At 49.3% G+C, this 18,879-nt stretch overlaps 1 protein-coding gene across 3 annotated transcripts in view; it reads left to right on the forward strand.

The window, feature by feature from the left end:
- Positions 1 to 18,879, forward strand: part of CLUH (clustered mitochondria homolog) — a 2,231,193-nt gene that overhangs the window by 67,154 nt on the left and 2,145,160 nt on the right. The gene's annotated exons all lie outside the window — the stretch shown is intronic.

Genomic DNA, 18,879 nt, shown 5'->3' on the forward strand with positions numbered 1-18,879 from the left:
GCACTTCAAATGTCTTAAAAGTCTTTTGTAATGATATCTCTTGTTTTGCAGGGTTCCGGCGATGGCGGATGGCGGGCTGATGAGAGTTGAGGATCGAACCCGCGTGAGGAATAGAAGCGCCTGGAAGCACGCAAGTAAGCGCTTGTAGCCTGCTTCACGATGCGCACTAACTGTCCCTTTGATCTTGCAGGTACAAGTTCGGAGCTTTAGAGAAGCTGAAGGGTGCTGGAATACCCACTGGATTCGGCGTGGGAAGGAGTAATGGCACGTGAGTAATAAAGTTGCCCAATGTCTTTAAACGCACCTTCTTTTGTCTTTCAGATGCGGGATGCAGCGCGAAGGCCTCCGGAGCGTGCGAAGAGTAGGTAAGCCTTTGTCTTTCAGATGCCGGAATGCAGCGCGAGGCGTTGGTGACAGCCGATGGACCAGGTAAGAGATGCGCTGCCACTGAAGACCGTAGTGCTAACCTGTTCTTTCTTTGTCTTTACAGGTGCTGCTGAAGACTGGATTCCAGGATGGTAAGCCTTTGTTCCCTTAGGCCCAGGATCAGAAGCAGAAGACACGATGAGCGTTCTGCTGCAGAGAATGCAGAATAACACAAAGCAAGATTCATCCATCGGGTGTGGTTTAAATAGCCTCCTGTAGTGCTTAGGTGTCTCCTTCCACAGCCACGCCTAGGTAAGAAAAGAGTTCCTGCTTTCCAGAAGAGTTCCAGTGTTCTGAACCTAGGGAGTGGCTCCTGCCCCACCCAACAGGAAAAGTAGTCCCAAACAGAAGAGGATCAGGGGTTCAACTGGCAGGTAAGTAAGCAGCATGGTCTGCTGCAGGTAAGTCCACCCAAGCATTATGAGCCCAGCGCTTCCAGCGCTGGGACTGGGCATCTTTATGAGCCTGGTGCCACTGGTGCCAGGACAGGGTCCAAAAGGTCCCAATTGGGACTGGCTGGCACTCGGAACCGGGGTTATGGGTCTGCTTCCAAGGGAGTCGGGCAAGTCCTGATCTTTTGGAAGCAGAGATCATGACAGATTATGAGTCCTCATTAATGCCTAGATGAATAATCTAGTTCTGCTGCTATTGTCCTATAATCCCATGTCAGTTGCCGATAGTAACTCGAAAAGTAACTTAAATGAAAGCACAACACATATGTTGCCAAAGTACTGAGATGAACAGTATTACAGATGGCTTCTTACAAGTAAGTGTATTGTTCTTATTTGACAGTCTTCGTAAATAACGCATGACATCACAGCCCCAATGTGATGTGGTAAACAATCATATACTAATGCTGTGAGCGCATCTAGAACCTATATCAGATGTTTGTATAATGTAGCTGATTCAAAAAGGACACTGAGTTAATTTTACTCATAATCGGCTCCTTCTGTTACCAAATAAGTATTTCAAACATTGGATGTTTTGTATTTCAAAAATACAGACTGTCAGTCCTCATTAACCCCTGAATGACATTTTAGTTTCAAAGATGCCACGTACGTGACCTGACCAATTACTCCGAAAATAACTTGAGTAAATATATACATGTTCCCATCAATTTAAATTAGATCATACTTAAAAAAAAAAAAAACCTCTTGCAGGTAAGCATATATTGTTATTATCTGCCCCTTAATGATAGTGAATGGTCCCGGCAATCTAGGAATGTGGCTGCACTCTTACACTACATGTGATCAATTACTAATCAGTTTGTATTCGGTCAGATCCAAATATATGTTCCGCTCACCTGGTCTCTGCGGGGACGTTTGGGCAAGGTTGGAGCCCTCTCTGGATTTGGCTCCCCTGGATCGGTTCTCTCCCCCAGCTGCCGTAATGTAGACTGCTCTGGTTGCTGGTACTGCCCCTGAGAGAATACGAGGGGCAATGAGAATGGTGTGGTTTTATCGTGATTTCCCTCAAACCCTTCGTTCCAGAATGATATGAGCAAGCGTTTACCTATGTAAGCTCACTTGATTGCTTGTAAGGATGAGCTCTCCGTCCTGCTTCTCATAGCAGGGGCGCCATGAGTGGACCTAGTTGCTTCACTGGTCCGTGGATGTGGCAGCACAGACCGGCTGCGACCTAACCACCTGGAAGGTAAGTGTTCTTAACAATGGTTATTGTCTGTGTTCTTGTACAATGTCTTTTTGCCGTAATTATAGTTCGTAATTCTTGCAATTTCTTTTCTCTCCCCAATAGGTGTGAAGATGGCTGCGCAGAGTCGCGGTGTTTAGAGCGAGTCCAAATGGTGCCCAAGAAGATAGCGAAGCTCCCAAATAGAAGGTAAGTTGGCTTTAAGGGTTAAATGCAAGGCACAGGTGTTGCGCGGCCAAGCGTAAGTTATTTATGCAGTTTCTAACCTTGTGTGTACTTTCTCTTTCAGGGATGGCCTGGCGGTGTCAAGCGGAAGCGGCTATCTGACGACCAGTCCGCTGTTGCTGGATGGATGACTCTGTGAAGATGATGGATGGAAGATGAGCTCCCCCGTAGTAGAATGTTCGGGACAGGTGAGGATGCGCTCCGACTCAGACGACTATGTGAATCGGGTAAGATGCGATGCGCTGCCGGCGAAGGATTGCAGGAAACAGGCAAGATGCGCTTTCAGCGATAGTGTAGCTGGAACCAGGTAAGATGCGCGCTAAGAAGATGGCTGAAACAAAGCGGATGCGCGTCGAGGAGATGAGCTGGAAAAAACAGGTAAGAACTCTGCAGGCGGCTGTAAGCGTTACGCAGCAAAAAGCAGAATAACGCGAAGCGCCTGTATGTGGGCGGGCTGGCCATAAATAGGCTGGCTCCGGCCCCACCCCTTGGCCCCGCCTTGTGGCTCCACCTTGCCACTCCCAGAGGTTCTTGCATGTGCTCCCCGATGTTCTCCAATGGCCACGCCTGGCCTGGATGCATATGCTTTAGGTACAAAGTGTGCAAAGCACACTTTTGCATGAGCCTGGTGCCAGAGGCGCCAGGACTGGGTCCATTTGGACCCATTAGGTGATAAAAACATGGGTCCTGTCCAGTGGCCATGAAAAATATATATACATCTCCCAAAACAGGTGAGACATTGACATAGATCATATTAACGTCTAAATGCATGTGAGAACCTCACAATTGTATCCGCAATTATCAAATCCATCAGTAACATAAGTCATCCATTCTTGATATGTGCCATATCTAATCTTGTTACTTCCCAGACTCAGTATTTCATTCCATACAAATGTAAAAGATGCAAAGATTTTGACAGTTTTGTATCCGCACATACAAATGCTAATTAAGCAGTTTGAGAACAGGGTACCTGTGCATTCCATTTAGCAAAACCGGCCTAATGAATGAGAGGTGGAGTAACTGCATGTTGCAGTTGAAGGAGAGGTTGAAGGAAAGCAGAGACTCCATGATTTGCAGATCGGATGCCGGGTCTCATAGTCTCTACCTACAAAGTGTGTGTGTGTGTGTTGCGCAGTGGGAAGCGTTAAGCCAAAGGCTTTCCCCATTGTAAGGTGAACTCCGGTGGCAGGCGAGCACTGGAGTACGCCTGCAGCGTTGAGAGTTCCTTTCCAGACTGGCGTGGGACGTGGGAAGCAGAAAGAAGCTGTTTGCCGGGTGGAGTGCAGAAGACTGGAGCGGAGCGAGCAGACGTGCATGTGATGCCCGGTGAGTTCACTTAATTATGTGACCCCCGGAATGCTCTGTGATCGCCCGCTGGCCAAATCTAATACTTTTTTTTTTTTAAACTTCTTTTTTATTATTTTCATCGTTCTAATCAAAGACAAAGAAACAAACACAAATCAAGAACAGCATCAAACTAAACATCCCCCCACCATAGCACCAATGGATCTCCCCGCCCAGCCGTATTCCCTGCCACATATTAACCGTAAATGTCCAAGAGCTTGAGTCTCTGGGGGCACCATTGCTCCCTGAATTCCCCTTTCAAGTAGGTCAGTCTCGCTCCCCAATCTGCCGAGAAATTCTCTGGCTTGTTATTAACTGCATAAGATGCCCATTCCATCAAGACTATATCCCACATTTTCCTTAACCACTCCTGCTCCGTCGGGAACGTGGGGCTCTTCCACCTCTGAGCGATGAGGGCCATCGCAGCCAGCGTGAAGATCACTTTTGCCTTGGTTCTACCCTTCCCCCTCGCCCCCCAATCCTCTTTCCCAGTAGAATCTCCCGTGGGTCCTGATTGGGCCCCCTCCCCCAGCGACTGAGAGAGGGCCTGCGTAACACCGCTCCAGAAAGGCCTGATGACGGGACAATCCCACCATATGTGGGCCACTGAGCCCACTTTCCCACATTCCCTCCAACATTTCGCCTCACTCGCCGGGTACATCTCGTGCAGGCGAGCCGGAGTATAGTGCCTGCCATACAAATATTTATACCATACCTCTTGTAGCTGAGTCGCCCTTGCCACGCTTGGGATCATCTTCCAAAGCCTCTCTGTCCTCCTGAACCCCGGTTGCTGCTGCCAGCTCCTCGTATACGCCCATATGGTTACTGGGCCTGCATGCTCTAGTTGTCTACACAGATCTGAGATTAACACTTAGGACCCCTCATGAGTGGTGAGAAATCGCTCAAAATGCGTGAGGTCCTGTGTCGCCGCCTTCCTTATTTCCCCAGACGTTACCCAATGCCTAATCTGGAAGTAACAATGTCTCTCCCATTCCCCCACCCCAAAGTCCTGCTTGCATTCCTCAAACCTTTTCACCCTTTCACCACTAAACCTATCCCTCAAGGTTCTACAGCCCCCTCTCTCCCACTGTACGAATGCCCCTTGCTCCAGCCCCGGTGTGAAGTCCCCATTATTGAAGATTGGGGTGAACAGAGACAGGAAGGTCGTGATCCCCCGCTTCTCCACTGCCCTGTCCCAGTTCTCCACCACTCTTCGAAATCGCACTTAAATATAGATGAGATGGCCTTGGTCTTCGCGGGAGCCACAATACTCCCCCCTCCCCCCCACACCCCCCCGTCCCCGTCCCAAAATGGTGCCGAGCCACAGTTCTATCCATTTTTACCCAGTGCTTAAGATGGGTTTCTGAAAACCATTCCCTGATCACCCTTAGTTGAGCTGCTTCATCATAACGGCAAAAGTCAGGGAATGCCACGCCCCCCCTACCTGTGGAAGCCACTAACAGCCGCCTGGATAAACGCGGCCTCTTACCCTCTCAGATTAACTCTTTGGCCGCCTTATCTAGTCTCTTGAAAAAACTTTCCTGGACTGGAAGGAGGATAGCCTGAAAAAGATACAATACTCGGAAGCACCACCATTTTGAGGACGGCACCCCTCCCCAACCAGGACAGTCTTAGAGCGCCCCATCTTCTTAAATCTTTCTTGATAGTTAACAAGGGCTCATAGTTGGCCCCACACCAACCCGCCAGAGAAGGTGTAATCCTGACTCACTGGTAGCGCAGCCCAGTGGGGCTCCACTTGAACAGGGAAGTCGTCTGCGTCTCTTCCGCCTCCTGCTTCCCTAGAGACAAATTCATAAACTCAGATTTCTGAAAATTGACTCACAGACCCGATAGATCACCAAATTTGGTCAGTAGTTCTATGCTTGCTCTAATGGAAACCTTAGGGTTCGTGAGGGTCAGCAACATGCCATCGGCGAAAGCCGCTGCTTTATGCTGCCTCCCCCCCCCAAATGGTATTCCCTGAATCTTCTCCGCCTCACGAATGGCCAGAAGCAGTGGCTCCAGATATATTGCATAAAGTAAAGGAGTTGAGGGGGCACCCCTGCTTCGTCCCCCGCCCCAATCTAAATGGCTGGGACATCTCCCCGTTCACAAGGATCCGCGAAATGGGATTACTATAGTTAGCTGAGACCATTTTTATAAATCCCATACCGAGGCCCATCCTTTCCATCACCTGAAATAAGAACGACCACTCCACCCGATCAAACGTCTTTTCGGTGTCAAGCGCCAAAAGAACCGCCAGAGTGGATGTCTTACGCGATTTCTCCACCAGGTGGGCCACCCTTCTGATATTATCGGCGGTTTGCCTCCCCACGACAAAGCCTGACTGGTCCTGGTCGATCAAGAAGGGTAAGTGCCTTTCCAGGCGCTTCACCAGGATTTTGGTGCAGATTTTTGCCTCTGTGTTTATAAGGGCAATGGGACGGTATGAGGTACATTCCTCCGGGTCCTTCCCCACTTTGTGGATGAGAGCAATTTTGGCCTCCTCCATCGAAAGAGTAATACCACCCCTCTCATCAAATGTGTTAAAACAATTGCGTTAAATGCGGAACCAAGAGGCGGGAGAAAGCCCTATAGAAGGAGGCCGGGTAGCCATCGGGCCCGGGAGTCTTGCTGAGGGGAAGCGTCGCTATTGTGGCCCTAACCTCATCCTCTGTAATTGGTCGGCCTAAATCCTCGCCTTCCTCACTGGACAATCTCGGGAGAGGGAGACCCCCTCGTAACTCTTCCTGCGGCTGTGTGTGTGGGCTTTGTGAAGAGTACAGTGCTCCGTAAAATTCTACCAACCTCCCCTTTATCTCTTCGGCCTGGGTGAGCCTCTTTCCCCCCTCATCTTTAATTGCTGTTATAACCTTCTGCTCCCTTTGTCGCCTCAGAAGGCGAGCTAGAAGTGAGTCTGCCTTATTGGCCTTGGCGTAACATTTTTGCCTGACCCTAGACTCTTACGCTTTTTTAGTACGCAAGATCCCCAGCTGGCCTTCCGCCAACCTATATTTCCTATATGTCTTCCTAGAAGGGGTCTCCTTGTACCCGCGCCCTGGCCACTTCAACCTCATTTTCCAGCTGTGTTTCCAGGCCTCTCATTAATCTACTTCTCTCTGCTTTCTCTCTGCTTTCATAGGGATGATTTCGCCCCTCAAGGTCGCTTTAAAGGCATCCCACCTCACACTCTGGCTCGTGTCCCACCTGTTGTTCCTCTCAAAGAAATCCGGGATTCTGTCTCCTAGCTCCTCTCGCAGTGCCTGATCCCTCAAGAGCTCCCTCGGGAACCTCCAACTCCATACCCCCGGCCTGCGCCTCCCGAGCCGCATAGTCATTCGCACAACCTTGTGGTCTGCTATCCCTAGGGGGGGGCCCACCTCCACATCCTCCACCCGCCCCACCAGGCTGGCAGAGATCCAAATGTAATCAATTCGGGACTGTGTTCTATGGACATCTGATGGAAAGGTAAATCCCTCTTCCTCACCCCGTATTGCACGCCATACATAGCGCAGCCCGGCCTCCTCCCATCTCGCCCTCAACTGAGGAGATGCAACTGCACCACCCTGTTGCCTTTCATGTCGGTTCCGGTCCCCCTTCCTATCCCAGGCAAGATTGAAATCCCCCATCAATATCACCTGACCCCTAGCAAAATTCTCTAAAATGCCCAAAGTATCCCACAAGAATTGGTCCTGGCCCACATTGGGGGCATACACCGAGGCAATAGTATATTGAGACCCCAATATCTCCCCCCTCACCATAATGTATCTCCCATTGCTGTCCCTGAGGATATCATGTGGTCTAAAGTTAACTCCCTTCCCAAAAGCCAGGGCGACTCCCCCCTAATCCCCCCCTCTCTTCGTGGGGCCCGATGCAAACAGTATCAGTGGGAAGCCCCTCAGGCGCAGGCGACCCTGGTCCCGCTTTAATAAATGTGTCTCCTGCAACGCCAGCACATCTGGCTTTTGAGACTTAGTGAACCGCTCCAGCTTTGTTCGTCTGAGGGGGGAGGGGGGGAGTTCAGCCCCCTCACATTATGCGTTAGCCACCTGAATACTGCGTTAAGGAGCAGCTCGCCAGCCGCGCCCCCATTTTACCCTTACCGCACCTTCCCTTCCCTTCCCCTCCTGGGGAGGGTACCCACCTCCTTCCCTTCCTTCTGCCCCTTTCCTTTCCATTCTGCCCAGCCCAGAGCACCATCCTCCTCCATTGGCAACCATGGTGTCCCCAATCCCCCCCTCCCATCCCTCCTCCCCCTCTCTCCACCCTTCAACCCCAACTGCGGGTGAAACCACCTCCTCCCTCCCCCCCTGCCCAGCCCCTCCTTCCTCTGTCTGTCCCGCCCACCCTCCCTCCCCAACCTAGGGCTAGGACCCCCCCCACACTCAACCAGAGCAAATGCCCCCTCTGCTCCTTCCCCTTCCCCCCTACTGGGCCTCATCGCCCTTACTGATCCCAATATGTTGCACCCCCTGTCCCCAAGCTCCTCTGCCACCCTTAAGGGTCCACCACCCCCTACGCATTATGATCCAAGTCAGGTGCTCCCCTTACTGCCATTTCCACCCTACGCCCCACTCCCTCCGCCCTCCCGCGGGGAGCTGCTGTTCTCTCTCGGGTCCTTCCTCCTCTTGTCTCCCACCGTGGACCACTCCCACGGCCTTTGCCTTAGCCTATTGTCTCTGGCTCGCCCTGCACCGCTCGAGGTCCTCATCCAAGTCGATCCGCAGCAGAGTAGTTCCCTCCTGGACAGTCGTTATCCGTTTCTGGAAGCCTTCACAATCGAATAATAGGCCAAATGGAAATGTCCACTTGTAGCGAACACCGCGCTCTTTCAGCACCGGCGCCATCTGTCTCCTCTTGATTAGGGTGATATTTGCCAAGTCTTGATATAAAGCTATCTGTTGGCCTTTGTACACTATTGGTTCCTGTTTCCGCGCGGCCTAGAGAACCGCCTCCTTTTGTGCGTATCTAGCAAAAGCGGCAAGTACATCTCTCGGTCTCGGGGCGGGCCCCTTAGCAGGCCTGCCCACTCTATGGACGAGATCCAATTCGATGGTGTCCGGACCCGCTTCTGCTAGAATGTCCGCGAAGATGCCCTGGATTTCCCGTTTCAGATCCTTGTCCGAGACTGACTCTGGTAATTGCTTCACCCTTGTATTGATTCTTCGCGACCTATTTTCGACGTCCTCCATCTGAATCTCCAGGTTCTGGGTCGCCACGTCAAGGCGCTCTATGGCTTCGCTATTGAGCGGTCGTATCTTTTCCTATTTCCTGGAGACCCCTTTCCAGAAGATCAGTCCTTTCTCCCAATTGCCTCAGGTGCCGCTTGATCTCCCCGAGAGCCTCATTAAGGTCTGCCCTCATCAGCTGAAACTGATCTTGGAATGTCTTTGCCAAGTTGGTATGTAGCACCTGGATCTCGCCCAGGACATCCTGTCTAAACCACCAGGGACAGCTCCTGTGCCCCTTCTGTCGCCCTCCTCTCTTCTGAATCCTCAGTGCCACCATCCAAGCCCTCACCCATATCCTGCACCAACCACAGCGAGCGGAGGGTGCCCTGGGACTCCTGCGGGTGCTGAAAAGACTTTCCACTTTCCACTTTTCGCTTTGTTGCGTGCGGCCATCTGTCCAGACTGTAGCCCGCTGTGCGGGGGCTGGCTCCTCCTTATACTTGACTCCCCTGCCGCCCACTGGGGTAATACCTCCACCAGTTATGTCTGCGGAGGGCAGCCCACCAGCACCACGCCTCCCGTGGCTCAGCACCACGACACGAACCTCCTTCCCCTCCTGCCTCCTACAGCGCCACTAAGCTGCCGTGCTCAAAGTGTCCCAGTCTGGTATCCACGCCCAGAGGGCCAAGAGGCCACAGGAGGGGCTCTACGCCAGTGATTATCAGATACAGGAATTAGTGAAGAAGCCCCAGGTGCCACCCCTCCCGGGTGCAGGCATGCAGCAGGTCTCACCACAATATGTCTCTTGTATGCCGGAGGCCCCCGTTTGCAGGCATACATGCTAGAACAGTCAATGAGGCACAGCGGGTGTTCTTAGCCCGTAATACTCATGGGTGGGAGCCGGGTTCCCCAGGGCCGCCATTACCGTCTCTTTGCGGGCCTCCACGGCCGAAGGAGCAGCCGGAGCAGCCCCCTCCTCCCGCTCCTCCTACTCTGCTTCCGACCGTCTAGGGGCCAGCCCGCCCCCCTGCAAGCCGCCCGCTGTAGCCCCCGCTCACTGCCGTGGACCGGAGCTCCGGGCAGCCTCGCTCCTCCTCTCAACACCCGGGCCGCTGCCCGTCATCCGCGTGGGCCGCTCCCGTCTCTCCACCTCTGTCTGTCCGGGGGGAAGAAGCCCGCCCGAAGCCGCAAGGCCGCCGGCGGTCGTCTCCTGCGGCAACACCACCTCCTCTGCCTTCTCCTGTAGGGCGAGTGAACAGCCGGAGTTGCAGGTCCGCACCGCTCCCGGCACACCGCCTGCGAGCCGCCACAGGCTGCCGAGCTTGGGCGCTCTCCACCAGCAGCCATCCGCAGTCAAGCACCTGCCACCGGGGGCCGTCCGGCACCCCCCCCTCCTCCGCCCGGGCCTTGCGCGTCAGCCGCAGGACGGGCGTACCATCTTTTCCCTGCACTTGTCCGCCGATCTGGCCCAGGGCCGCCACCCAACTGGGCACAGTTTCCCAGAGCCCCCGCCTCTCCACGCCTCCCAACGTTACCCAGTAGGCGCAGGGAGCTTCGCCACTCTGATCGGGATTCTTTCACCGAAAGCGGGGTGGTGGACCGCTCTGTAACTGTTCAGAAGTCGGGAGCCGCGAACATTGTCTACTCCCTACTGTCCGCCATCTTGGAATCGCCAAATCTAATACTTTTAAATACCGAACTGATGAAAAGAAGTGGCAGAATAATAACTTTGGGAACAGACAAGAGAGACGTTAAACTTGTAAAGGTCAGAGTCATTGCCAAAGCCAAAAGAGGGCGATCTGAAAGAGTTTGAGAACCAACATTGACAAAGCCTAGAGTGCAAGTTCTTTATAAACCCTATTGCCAGAGTGAGAAAGCAATAATAGTTGGGACTGATCTAAACAAGCCTTGTCTAAACCAAAGAAGAACAAATGTGAGAAATGATCAGCATTTTGTTAATCTAAGAGTGGGAAAACGAGTGGCACGAGAGCTGCATTCCTTATAGAAAGTACTCGGGAAGAGAGGAGCATAAACTGCATTGCATGTGACAATCACATGTCTGGAACATGCGGCACCAATGTGTTTTATGTCTCCCAAAAGGATTAGTCAGAACTGATGTCGAAAGTCAAGAGACTTGGCTAAGTTGTTTGAAGCTAACTTTACCACATAAGTATTTATAGTAGTGTTAGAAGTTTCCATTGGTCCTGGCAGGTGAGTGTACCAGGGAAGGGACTTTGCAGTGGTAGACCTGGCAGGTGAGTGGACCAGGTATAAGTCATTAAAGTACTGTGTTGTGGTTAATGACTGAAGAAGTGGCAAGACCACTAAAGTGTATTGTGAACTGTTGTGGATTCATCCTGACAAAAGTATTTTGTCGATACAGACTAACTGTGGACGTATTCTTGTTTTCTAAGAAGTTGTGTTGAACTTTCTGCTACCAGTGGGTAGATAAAGGCTTGTTATTTTGAACTGTTGGTCAAGTCCAAGTGAGGGACTTTATGGAGCATGAAGAACTTTATCATAAGAACTTTGTTTTAAGACTGTACTTTTTCAAACTATTGATTGAAAATCCTGCTTGAATCTGGGGAAACTGAACTTGCCCCGGTTACAAGGAGAAACCGTTATCTGGTTTTTATTCAACAGAACTGTAATTTCTATTTATATTTGAATTTCAATTCATTACCCTGTTAAGATTGTTGTACGTATAAGTGTGAGGGACGGATTCATTTTGTTAGCATTTCCTTTTGTTTATTTTGATAGGCGGGGAAATACTTGCCGGTATAGGGAAGAGTTTGTCAAACCTCCTTTTTGAGTTAATAAAATGGCATCTAATGGAAAACCTCTACAGACTTGTCTGCCTCACATTTCTGACCCTTCGCATAATCTAAAGAGATTATATCAAGCAATGTCTGCATCACAGAGAAAATCTATAAACACACAGGCTATCAAAGGAACTGAATGGACCTGGCGAAGACGAGAGATACCCTTAGGTCCATTTAAGTTGGTTACATAAAGTGGGAGGGGTTGGGTGCGGTTAGTTGGACGGAGGACATAATTACTTTGGACTTCCTTACTGCTGACAGCACCTTTTTAGTTTCTTTATGTGGGTAGAGTATTCCCCTCTAGTAATGGGGAAAGTTAGGTCTTACTGATAATTCTCATTAAATAATCTGAATAGTGTCTTCCGAGTGTCAGTCTCCTTCTGACCCTCAGCAGTCAGCAAAATCAGTATTTGTGGGTATACTGGCTTTATAATTACCCCTGGCTCCATTAATTGGTCCAATATGGTTTGCATTTGTGCCATTTGCTTGTAGCTTAATGGGATAATGTCTCTGGTGGGGGTGGTATTAGCACAGGCATCAAACGGTTGCACTGCTCCCAGTGCTGCACATTCATTTGCATACTTTTTACCTATTTCCCCACTCACTTCCCTTGAAAAGGCAAGTATCACTACTTCTTCACCTCTAGGTGCTTGTCACACATACAGTGGTTGCCAATTATGGAGTGCCAAAAGCCCTTAATATTGAACGAGTGGAAAACTGGCTAACGTGCGTAAAGGAATACATTTTCAGAGTGTAAATATATTTATGTGGTGTACTTTAACATATTTTGTTATAGAAAAACTATGTTGTAAAGGATCTTGCTCCTTTTACGTGGAGTAGTAACCTCAAACAAAACCTCACAGAATCTTTTGAAAGTTCAACATCGTACATACGGCCAATTCTTCTATCTGCTCCTCATTGTCTTGGATTCCACTTACAGGTTTTGTTGAGGGACATGAGTGTAATACTGTTCTCGTGCAGCATGATTCGAAGTAGACCTGAGATCATAAAATAAATGAAATTTTAGTCCAAGTTTAAAACGTACATGAAGAATATTGATATAATTAAAAGCGACAAAAGGAATATCTATATTGAGTGTCTCTGCCTTAGGGGGGGCAAGGAAACATTCACGAACAGGGATTGACTCCCAAAACGCTGTTTGTTATAAAAATGTTATTATTCATAAAACACATACTCTAAATATTTTCATCACATTAAAAATATATAAAAACACACAAGTTAATACCCATATGTAAACACATTTTTTTTCACAGTGCAAACAAATGGTCTGTGTCTAAACTCCACAATAGACTTTATTTTATTTTTATTTAATACTTTTTCTAAAATGTACTCTTCGTGATATTCCTCTTTACAAGTTTAAAGCCCTACTTGTACAAGTTTCTGTCCTGCTCCTGCACTACAATGCCAGACATTCATCAGGGACAAAATTCACTTGTGTTTGCTACATATAGAACTCGCAGATGTGTTCAATATATTCTTTCTATTCTCTCTGCCGCCCTGTTAAATAAAGACACTTTTAGTATAGAAATAATGATCTAATAATTAAATCTATGTAGTCCCCAATCCTTAGGGACTAAGGTATATTATTAAATAAATACCTTATAGGAAACTTGGGCATGGGTACCAAGGCCTCCTGCCAACCTTAACTTGAAGGCAGCCAAAGCAACCTCAGTCTAGGAATGTCAGTCTGTTCCCTCTTTATCACCTAGAAAAAATAATGCAGCCAAGTTATTCGCTCTCATAGTACCCAGGACTTATACCTAGGATGTCTTTTTCATAAATTCTATTGGGTGCGCCTGAGGAGGAGAGAAAAAAAGGATCGGAGGGAGTCAGTCTCCGTATATATAGGATCGTGATCTACAATGACTGTAGAGGACCATAAGGGTACCAATTCAATACATACATAGAATGTATTGTCTAAGGAGATTGCCATCTAACATGGTCTCCAAAGAATTACTGCCCTAAAACATGTATATCACTTACTTGAGGGTGGTATAACCTCAGTGTGAGATTTTATGGAATAAGTACTGATTCTCTTAGCCCATGTCAGAAGTCTGTTAAATGGAAAGGATCTCTGTTGGAACCAAAGGGGACATAACAATGGACTAACCGGATTAATTCAAGGCTAGGGGAATTGTGAACCCCACTACGCTTACCTTGGATGATTCTGAGACCCAGCATTCAGCGTCATTTTTTTCTCTAAATAATCACGGGAACTCGCAACCCTGAAAAAGGCCGCTATTTGTGTGTAGAGCGTCATCACGTCATGACGTGCGACGTGGTGATGCCATTGCGTGAAACAGTGACGTCACGCGTCGGCTGCCACGAAAATCCTAAATGCCGGTATTTTACTGTTCTGAGCCTCCCTGTCTTACACTAGTTGGTATGTATCCACACCTTACTCTGGCAAAGGGGTGTGGGGGGGAATCTTTTTTTACACCGCATACAACAAACATGAAGGACATATTATGATGGTCTGTTTTCTGTGCCAATTACAAACACTGCAAAATAATGTAATAAAATTGGCACATATCTATTACAAGTTAATTCATCCTGTAACAGCCCATGCCTTGGACCCAGGATATTCTCTCATTTAAAAAAAAAAACACAAGTAGAAGAAAACTTGCCCCTACAGATGGAAGTAGCATTACTTGCTTCCATTACATAAGTGATCTCAATAAAAAAAAGCTGATGTATAAATTTATCACAGTCCAACACAATTATTAGAACCTTCTACCTTGCAATAAGTCACAAGACCCCATATTCATCAACTGTCACACAAGTATGAATATCCTCATTGGTCCACATTTACAGACATCATTAATCCTAACATTACATGATAGTTATTCCATAGCCATGTTTAAATCTCATATATGGTCACAATTCAAAGCCTGATGTATTAATTTCTCACGGTCCAATGCAATCATTAGAACCTTCAACATTGCAATAAGTAACAAGACCCCATATTCATCATCTGAACCACAGGTATGGGAATCCTCATTGATCCACATTTTTAGTTAAAAATGCAGTTTTTTCCTTGGCATGGTCCGTCAGAGCTATTTGCCAATAGCCTGAGGTAAGGTCGAAGGTGCTCACAAATTTGGCAGCATCTATGGTGTCCACGAGCTCATCAGCCCAGGGAAATGGGTGCGCATCAGTTTTGGTGACATTGGCTCATCTGTAGTCTGGACAGAACCTCCAATCCTTGGTACCTGCTTGGGAACTTGCCTTGGGGACAACGACCACTGGACTGGACCAGGGACTGGTTGTGAGGGTTCAATAATGCCCAGATCCAGCATCTTGGCGACCTCAGCCTGGATGTGGTTCTTAACTGTATCTGACATACGGTAGCACCTGAGTTTGACCAACACACTGTCACCAGTGACAATTTCTTGCCTACACCACGGTGTAAGGCCTGAGGTCAGTGACAACAGAGGCATACTGCCGGAGCACAGCCCTGCAGGCCCTCTGCTGCTATCATCGGATCTAAAGAGAGATGCACTCCCTCCACTGAGCCATCCTGAGGGTTGCTATGCAGCAAATCTGGAAGGGGCTCACTCTCCTCCTCTTTTTGCTCTGAAGCCAGCAAGAGACATGAGACTTCGGCTATCGTATGGAAAGGCTTGAGCCTGTTAACATGGAATACCCGAGGGGCTACCCCAGGGATTCCCATGTCAACCAGATAATTGACCGCGCCCATCTTGGAGATGATCCTGAAGGGTCCAGTCCACTTTTCTGCCAAAGCTCTAGGCTTGGGAGGCTCCATCACAAGGATCGTCTGTCCTGGAGTCAAATCCAAGGCTTTAGGTCATGCCAGTACTTGTTCAATTCCTGGCTGGGTTTGAGATTCGCTGTTGCCTGACCCATCATTTGTGTCATCCTCTGTCTGAGACCTAACACATAGTCCCCCACTTGCTTGGCAGGACCTGGAAGGGTGGCTTCCAAACCTTCTCGGCTCAAGGCAAGGGGCCCCTCACTGGATGGCTATAGAGTAACTCAAAGGGTCTGAAACCAACACCCTCTTGGGGTACATCTCTGTAAGCAAACAGCAGGCATGGTAGGAGGAGATCCCATTTCCTCCATACAGTCCCTTCCAAAGCGCCTTGCATCCCCTTGAGTTTTATTAAATCTCTCAACCAGACTATTGGTCTGGAGATGGTAAGAGGTGGAGAACTTGTAGGTTACCCTGCACTCTTTCCACATGGTTTTCATGTAACTCGACATGAAGTTGGATCCTCTGCCAGAGACAACCTCCTTAGGGAATCCAACACGGGTGAAAATGCCCAGGAGAGCCCTGGCAACCACCTTGGCAGTAATAGTCAGAAGGGGTATAGCCTCAGGGTATCTGGTGGCATGATCGACCAAGACCAGGATGAACCGATGTCCACCTGAAGTGGGAGGGTCAAGGGGACAGACAATGTGGATGCCCACCCTCTCAAACGGTGTGCCAATGGCTGCAGTGGGGCAATGACACTGCCTCCAGTCTTGCCAGACAACTGACAAGTTGGCCAGGTTTGCAGTGGTACTCCACTTCTTCTCCCATACAGCGCCAGTAGAAATGGGCATAGAGCCTCTGCTTAGTCTTCTTGGTACCAAGATGACCAGCCAAGGGCACCTCATGCGCCAACTGCAGTAGGAAGGGCCTGTAAACCTACGGTACTACTAACCTCTTGAGGGCACCAGGTTCAGGCTTAGTGGGCTCACTAACAAGGAGCTCACCCTCGAAATAGATCTGAAATGTCCTAGGCACTTCTCCCTGTGCCTGGGACAAGGCCCGTTTCCTCAGACCCTTGAGAGAGTGGCACTTCTGACCCCTACAGAAGTCTGCCCGGGAGGGTCCCCCTTCAGCCAACAGGCATTGAAGGTCTGGGTGGTCCTCTGGATTGAGCACCTGTCCCACAGGAGGGTCTTCTGCCTCTTCTTATCCCTCTGGATTTGAGTTTGGGTTTCCCACTGGACCAAGCCCGTCCAGAGCATGGATCCCAATGGGTGCTGCAGGAGCAGCAGAAAGAGAAAGGATCCCTTTCACAGAGGTGGCCATCTTGCTCTTCCTTCTTCGTTTTGCCTTGGGTTTCCCTGTCGGCAAGGATACCGGACTCGCAGCCGGCCCCGGTGTGACCTGTGATCGGGTGACCGCCGCAGCAGCTATGGGTAGACGACCCGAGATCATCCCCATCTCTACCAAATCATTTCCCAACAAAATGTTAGCAGGCACATTGTCCTGAACCAGGACCGGAAGCTTCGCTGTCTTGTCTCCAATCGTAATGGTGACTAAGGCTACATGCGATAATTTGGGAGGCCCATCAGCTAACCTGGTAGTTCTGAGAGGAGCACCTACATAGTCTTCGGGCTTGAACAGGGTCCTGTCCACCACGGTCATGCTCGCTCCAGTGTCTCTCAAACCAGTAGAGGGCTGGCCATTCAGGTGGACACTTCTCAAAAACCTACGAGTGTTCTGTGGGATTGTCGCCAGTACCTCTGCGTACTGGTACCAGGCCCCAAGGGACACTAGGGAGGTCTGTACAGGAGCACCGAATGTGGTCCCTGTAGAGGAGGGGAGGACAGTGGCCTCCACCTCAGGCATGGGGTTAAGGGTAGGTCAGGCTGACAGCCTGGACTCCAAGTGCCTTACCTTTACACATGGGGGGGAGAGGGGGGTAGGGAATGCGGGGTACGGTACTGGGAGCCTGCTTTCTAGCAGGTGGACCACTACTCTTACTCCCACCCTACATGTTTGGGTCTTAGGAGAGGAAGGTTTTGGTTTACCCGACTGTGATTCCTTTTGAGACTCCTCAGCCTTCTGAGAGGTCCCCTTTTCTTTGTCCTTGTCCTTCCCACTGGAGTCCTTGGGAAACACCCAGCGGGAGACACACTTGTCAGCCAGCCTGGCCAGCTTAAAGGCATGGTCTAGTAAAATATTTTATTTAAAAAATAGATAGGCAACATAAAAAAAACTAGCATTCTCTTTTTTAAAACTTCCTATGTAAAATTTTGAGCTATTCAAGCTCAAAATTCGCAAAAGCAAGCACATGGGCTCATCCATTTTGTGAAATGGATGCCCTCCTGTGCTGGCTTTTGCTTTTGCGGCACTAATGAAGGAAAAGCCAGCCAGCTGTAGTAAACAAAAGCTACCGCTGGGTGGCTTTCCCTTCATTAGTGCTGTACGCAGAGGAAGGGGACTGGAGACCAGAGCAGGAAAGCTGCAGCTGAATCTCGGTAAGTGCTATTTATTTTTTTTTAAAAAATAAGCACTAGCTGCGTTTTTTTTTCTAAGTTTTCCAGGCTGGAGGAGCCCGGAAAACTTAGAAATAAAACCGCAGCTTTAAAAATGTTGTATTTATGTTTGCGGTCGCTTTTGAAGCGACCGCAAACATAAATACAACGTTATTGTGTTGGAAAACGCTGCGGTTTTTCTTACCAAGTTTCTCAGGCTCCTCCGGCTCGGAGGAGCCTGAGAAACTCGGAAAGAAAAACCGCAGCGTTTTCCAACACAACCGCGTTGTGTTTCTGCCTGAATCTGCTTTCCCATTTGGGACTCTCGGGCTCCCCACGGGGAGGAGCCCGAGAGCCCCAAATGGGAAAGCAGATTCAGGCAGAAACAACGCGGCATTGTGGAAAACAACCGCAGCGTTTCTGCCTGAATCTGCTTTCCCATTTGGGGCTCTCGGGCTCCCCACGGGGAGCCCGAGAGCCCCAAATGGGAAAGCAGATTTAGGCAGAAACAACGCAGCATTTAGCATTTCCCATTTGGGGCTATGGGGCTCCCTATGGGGAGCACGAGAGCCCCAAATGGGAAATCAGCTGTAGGCAGAAACTCTACGCGGCATGTAAACACAACCGTGTTGTGTTTCTGCCTGCTGTGGCTTTCACTTTGGGTCCCCGGTCCTCCCCTGGGAGCACCCAAAGTGATAGCCACAGCAGGCAGAAACACAACGCGGTTGTGTTGGAAAACGCTCCAGTTTTTCTTTCAGAGTTTCTCAGGCTCCTCCGAGCCGGAGGAGCCTGAGAAACTTGGTAAGAAAAACTGCAGCGTTTTCCAACACAATAACGTTGTATTTATGTTTGCGGTCGCTTCAAAAGCGACCACAAACATAAATACGTTTTTAAAGCTGCGGTTTTATTTCTAAGTTTTCCGGGCTCCTCCAGCCCGGAAAACTTAGAAAAAAAACCGCAGATAGTGCTTATTTTTAAAAAAAAATAAATAGCACTTACCGAGATTC

This window comes from Ambystoma mexicanum, chromosome 9, assembly GCF_040938575.1.
Source record: "Ambystoma mexicanum isolate Mex_15411 chromosome 9, UKY_AmexF1_1, whole genome shotgun sequence".
Taxonomy (NCBI): Eukaryota; Metazoa; Chordata; class Amphibia; order Caudata; family Ambystomatidae; genus Ambystoma; species Ambystoma mexicanum.